The following is a 7,214-nucleotide window of genomic DNA, read 5'->3' as shown; positions in this document are numbered from 1 at the left end:
ACTACTTGTTACGACAGCCCTAATTCCCTATATAGTCCTTTATACTACAGCCCTATTCCGTATATAGTACTTTATACTACAGCTCTATTCCCTATATAGTACTTTATACAACAGCCCTATTCCCTATATAGTACTTTATATTACAGCTCTATTTTATATATAGTACTTTATACTACAGCCCTCTTCCCTATATAATACACTACGTATTACTATAGCTCTATTCCCTATATAGTACTTTATACAACAGCCCTATTCCCTATATAGTACTTTATATTACAGCTCCAATTCCTATATAGTACTTTATACTACATCCCTATTCCCTATATAGTACTTTATACTACAGCCCTATTCCCTATATAGTACTTTATATTACAGCTCCATTTCCTATATAGTACTTTATACTACAGCTCTATTTCCTATATAGTACTTTATACTACAGCTCTATTTCCTATATAGTACTTTATACTACAGCTCTATTCCCTATATAGTACTTTATACTACACACCTATTCCCTATATAGCACTTTATACTACAGCCCTATTCCCTATATAGTACTTTATGCTACAGCCCTATTCCCTATATAGTACTTTATACTACATCCCTCTTCCCTATATAGTACATTATACTACAGCCCTCTTCCCTATTTGGTACTTTATACTACAGCCCTATTCCCTATATAGTACTTTATACTACATCCCTATTCCCTATATAGTACTTTATACTACAGCCCTATTACCTATATAGTACTTTATGCTACAGCCCTATTCCCAATATAGTACTTTATACTACAGCCCTATTCCCTATATAGTACTTTATACTACAGCCCTATTCCCTATATAGTACACTACGTATTACTATAGCTCTATTCCCTATATAGTACACTACTTGTTACAACAGCCCTCTTCCCTATATAGTACTTCATACTCAGGCCCTATTCCCTATTTGGTACTTTATACTACAACTCTATTTCCTATATAGTACTTGATACTACAGCTCTATTCCCTATATAGTACTTTATACTACAGCCCTATTCCCTATATAGTACTTTATACTACAGCCATATTCCCTATATAGTACTTTATGCTACAGCCCTATTCCATATATAGTACTTTATACTACAGTCATCTTCCCTATATAGTACATTATACTACAGCCCTCTTCTCTATATAGTACTTTATACTACAGCCCTATTCCCTATTTGGTACTTTATACTACAGCACTATTCCCTATATAGTACATTATACTACAGCACCTATTCCCTATATCGTACTTGATACTACAGCCATATTCCATATAGTACTTTATACTACAGCCCTATTCCCTATATAGTCCTTTATACTACAGCTCTATACCCTATATCGTACACCCCTATTCCCTTTATAGTACTTTATATTACAGCTCTATTTCCTATATAGTACTTTATACTACATCCCTATTCCCTATATAGTACTTTATACTACAACCCTATTCCCTATATCGTTCTTTATAGCAAGGCCCTATTCCCTATATAGTACTTAATACTAATGCCCTATTCCCTATATAGTACTTTATACGACAGCCCTTTTCCCCATATAGTACTTTATACTACAGCCCAATTCCCTATACAATCCTTTATACTAAAGCCCTATTCCCCATATAGAACTTTATACTACAGCCCTAGTCACTATGTAGTACACTACTTATTACTATAGACCTATTCCTTATATAGTCCTTTATACTACAGCCCTATTCCCAATGTAGTACTTCATACTTCAGCCCTATTCCCTATAGAGTACACTACTTGTTACTTTAGCTCTATTCCCTATACAGTACACTACTTGTTACTATAGCTCTATTCCCTATATAGTACACTACTTGTTACTACAGCCCTATTCCCTATATAGTACTGTACCCTACAGCCCTATTCCCTATATAGTACACTACTTATTACTATAGCTCTATTCCCTATATAGTCCTTTATACTACAGCCCTATTCCCAATATAGTACTTTATACTACAGCCCTATTCCCTATAAGGTACTTTATACTACAGCCCTATTCACTTTATAGTACACTGCTTATTACTATAGCTCTATTCCCTATATAGTAAACTACTTGTTACTACAGCCCTATTCCCTATATAGTCCTTTATACTCCAGCCCTATTTCCCATATAGTACTTTATATTACAGCCCTATTCCCTATATAGTCCTTTATACTACAGCCCTATTCCCCATATAGTACTTTATACTAAAGCCCTATTCCATATATAGTACTTTATACTACAGCCCTATTCCCTATATAGTACTTTACATGACAGCTCTATTCTCTATATAGTACTTTATACTACAGCCCTATTCCCTATATAGTACTTTATATTACAGCTCTATTTCCTATGTAGTACTTTATACTACAGCCCTATACACTATATAGTACTTTATACTACAGCCCTATTCCCCATATAGTACTTTATACTAAAGCCCTATTCCCTATATAGTACTTTATACTACAGCCCTATTCCCTATATAGTACTTTATATGACAGCTCTATTCTCTATATAGTACTTTTTACTACAGCTCTATTCTCTATATAGTACTTTTTACTACAGCTCTATTTCCTATGTAGTACTTTATACTACAGCCCTATACACTATATAGTACTTTATACTACAGCCCTATTCCCTATATAGTACTTTATACGACAGCCCTTTTCCCCATATAGTACTTTATACTACAGCCCAATTCCCTATATAGTACTTTATACGACAGCTCTATTCTCTATATAGTACTTTATCCTACAGCCCTATTCCCAATATAGTACTTTATATTAGGATAAGTAATCCTTCTCACCCCCCCCCCCCTTAAATGATTTAGATGCACTATTGTAAAGTGGCTGTTCCACTGGATGTCAGAAGGTGAATTCACCAATTTGTAAGTCGCTCTGGATAAGAGCGTCTGCTAAATGACTTCAATGTAATGTAAATGTATTACAGCTCTATTTCCTATGTAGTACTTTATACTACAGCCCTATACACTATATAGTATTTTATACTAAAGCCCTATTCCCCATATAGTACTTTATACTACAGCCCTATTCACTATGTAGTACACTACTTATTACTATAGACCTATTCCTTGTATAGTCCTTTATACTACAGCCCTATTCCCTATATAGTACTTTATACTACAGCCCTATTCACTATATAGTACACTACTTGTTACTACAGCTCTATTCCCTATATAGTCATTTATGCTACAGCCCTATTCCCTATATAGTACTTTATACTACAGCCCTATTCCCTATATAGTACTTTACCCGACAGCCCTATTCCCTAGATAGTACACTACTTATTACTATAGCTCTATTCCCTATATAGTCCTTTATACTACAGCCCTATTCCCAATATAGTACTTTATACTACAGCCCTATTCCTTATAAGGTACTTTATACTACAGCCCTATTCACTTTATAGTACACTGCTTATTACTATAGCTCTATTCCCTATATAGTACACTACTTGTTACTACAGCCCTATTCCCTATATAGTCATTTATACTCCAGCCCTATTCCCCATATAGTACTTTATACTACAGCCCTATTACCTATAGAGTACTTTATATTACAGCCCTATTCCCTATATAGTCCTTTATACTACAGCCCTATTCCCCATATAGTACTTTATACTAAAGCCCTATTCCCTATATAGTACTTTATGCTACAGCCCTATTCCCTATATAGTAATTACACGACAGCTCTATTCTCTATATAGTACTTTATACTACAGCCCTATTCCCTATATAGTACTTTATATTACAGCTCCAATTCCTATATAGTACTTTATACTACAGCCCTATTCCCTATATAGTACGTTATACTACAGCCCTATTCCCTATATAGTACTTTATACTACAGCTATATTTCCTATATAGTACTTTATGCAACATCCCTATTCCCTAAATAGTACTATATACTACAGCCCTATTCCCTATATAGTACTTTATACTACAGCCCTATTCCCTATATAGTACTTTATACTACAGCCCTATTCCCTATTTTGTACTTTATACTACAGCCCTATTCCCTATATAGTACTTTATACTACAGCCCTATTCCCTATATATTACTTTATACTACAGCTCTATTCCCTATATAGTACTTTATACTACAGCTCTATTCTCTATATAGTACTTTATACTACAACCCTATTCCCTATATAGTACTTTATACAACAGCTCTATTCCCTATATAGTACTTTAATCTACAGCCCTATTCCCTATATAGTACTTTAATCCACAGCTCTATTCCCCATATAGTCCTTTATACTACAGCCCTATTCCCTATATAGTACACTACGTATTACTATAGCTCTATTCCCTATATAGTACACAACTTGTTACTACAGCCCTATTCCCTTTATAGTACTTTATACTACAGCCCTATTCCCTATATAGTACTTTATACTACAGCCCTTTTCCCTATATAGTACACTACTTGTTACTACAGCTGTCTTCCCTATATAGTCATTTATACTACAGCCCTATTCCCTATATAGTACTTTATACTTCCGCCCTATTCCCTATATAGTACACTACTTATTACCTTAGCTCTTTTCCCTATATAGTACACTACTTGTTACCATAGCTCTATTCCCTATATAGAACACCACTTGTTACTACAGCCCTAATCCCTATATAGTACTTTATACTACAGCCCTATTCCCTATATAGTACTTTATACGACATATCTATTCTCTATATAGTACTTTATACTACAGCCCTATTCCCTATATAGTACTTTATATTACAGCTCTATTTCCTATGTAGTACTTTATACTACAGCTCTATTCCCTATATAGTACTTTATACTACAGCCATATTCCCTATATAGTACTTTATACTACAGCCCTATACACTATATAGTACTTTATACTACAGCCCTATTCCCTATATAGTACTTTATACTACAGCTATATTTCCTATATAGTACTTTATGCAACAGCCCTATTCCCTAAATAGTACTATATACTACAGCCCTATTCCCTATATGGTACTTTATACTACAGCCCTATTCCCTATATAGTACTTTATACTACAGCCCTATTCCCTATATAGTACTTTATACTACAGCCCTATTCACTATATAGTACTTTATACTACAGCCCTATTCACTATATAGTACACTACTTATTACTATAGCTCTATTCCCTATATAGTACACTACTAGTTACTACAGCCCTATTCCCTATATAGTCCTTTCTACTACAGCCCTATTCACTATATAGTACACTACTTATTACTATAGCTCAATTCCCTATATAGTACACTACCTGTTACGACAGCACTATTACCTATATAGTACACTACTTGTTACTATAGCTCTATTCCCTATATAGTACACTACTTGTTACGACAGCCCTATTCCCTATATAGTCCTTTATACTACAGCCCTATTCACTATATAGTACATTACTTATTACTATAGCTCTATTCCCTATAAAGTACACTATTTGTTACGACAGACCTATTCCCTATATAGTACACTACTTGTTACTACAGCCCTATTCCCTATATAGTACTTTATACGACAGCCCTTTTCCCCATATAGTACTTTCTACTACAGCCCAATTCCCTATACAATCCTTTATACTAAAGCCCTATTCCCCATATAGTACTTTATACTTCAGCCCTATTCACTATGTAGTACACTACTTATTACGATAGACCTATTCCTTATATAGTCCTTTATACTACAGCCCTATTCCCTATATAGTACTTTATACTACAGCCCTATTCCCTATATGGTACACTACTTGTTACTACAGCTCTATTCCCTATATAGTCATTTATGCTACAGCCCTATTCCCTATATAGTACACTACTTATTACCTTAGCTCTATTCCCTATACAGTACACTACTTGTTACTATAGCTCTATTCCCTATATAGTACACTACTTGTTACTACAGCCCTATTCCCTATATAGTACTTTACCCTACAGCCCTATTCCCTATATTGTACACTACTTATTACTATAGCTCTATTCCCTATATAGTCCTTTATACTACAGCCCTATTCTCAATATAGTAATTTATACCACAGCCCTATTCCCTATAAGGTACTTAATACTACAGCCCTATTCACTTTATAGTACACTACTTATTACTATAGCTCTATTCCCTATATAGTACACTACTTGTTACTACAGCCCTGTTCCCTATATAGTCCTTTATACTCCAGCCCTATTCCCCATATAGTACTTTATACTACAGCCCTATTACCTATATAGTACTTTATATTACAGCCCTATTCCCTATATAGTCCTTTATACTACAGCCCTATTCCCCATATAGTACTTTATACTAAAGCCCTATTCCCTATATAGTACTTTATACTACAGCCCTATTCCCTATATAGTACTTTATACGACAGCTCTATTCTCTATATAGTACTTTATACTACAGCCCTATTCCCTATATAGTACTTTATATTACAGCTCTATTTCTTATGTAGTACTTTATACTACAGCCCTATACACTATATAGTACTTTATACTACAGCCCTATTCCCTATATAGTACTTTATACAACAGCCCTATTCCCTATATAGTACTTTATACTACAGCTATATTTCCTATATAGTACTTTATGCAACAGCCCTATTCCCTAAATAGTACTATATACTACAGCCCTATTCCCTATATAGTACTTTATACTACAGCCCTATTCCCTGTATAGTACTTTATACTACAGCCCTATTCCCTATATAGTACTTTATACTACAGCCCTATTCACTATATAGTACTTTATACTACTGCCCTATTCACTATATAGTACACTACTTATTACTATAGCTCTATTCCCAATATAGTACACTACTAGTTACTACAGCCCTAATTCCCTATATAGTCCTTTATACTACAGCCCTATTCCGTATATAGTACTTTATACTACAGCCCTATTCCCTAAAAAGTACTTTATACTACAGCCCTTTTCCCTAAAAAGTACTTTATATTACAGCCCTATTCACAAAAAAGTACTTTATACTACAGCCCTTTTCCCTATATAGTACTTTATACTACAGCCCTATTCCCTATATAGTACTTTAAGCTACAGCCCTATTCCCTATATAGTACACTACTTGTTACTATAGCCCTATTCCCTATATAGTACTTTATACTACAGCTCTATTTCCTATATAGTACTTTATAATACTGCTCTATTCCCTATATAGTACTTTATA

Source organism: Oncorhynchus masou, unplaced genomic scaffold, assembly GCF_036934945.1.
Source record: "Oncorhynchus masou masou isolate Uvic2021 unplaced genomic scaffold, UVic_Omas_1.1 unplaced_scaffold_2096, whole genome shotgun sequence".
NCBI classification, from domain to species: domain Eukaryota; kingdom Metazoa; phylum Chordata; class Actinopteri; order Salmoniformes; family Salmonidae; genus Oncorhynchus; species Oncorhynchus masou.
The sequence above is the reverse complement of the archived record's forward strand: the minus strand, read 5'-3'. Positions refer to the sequence as shown.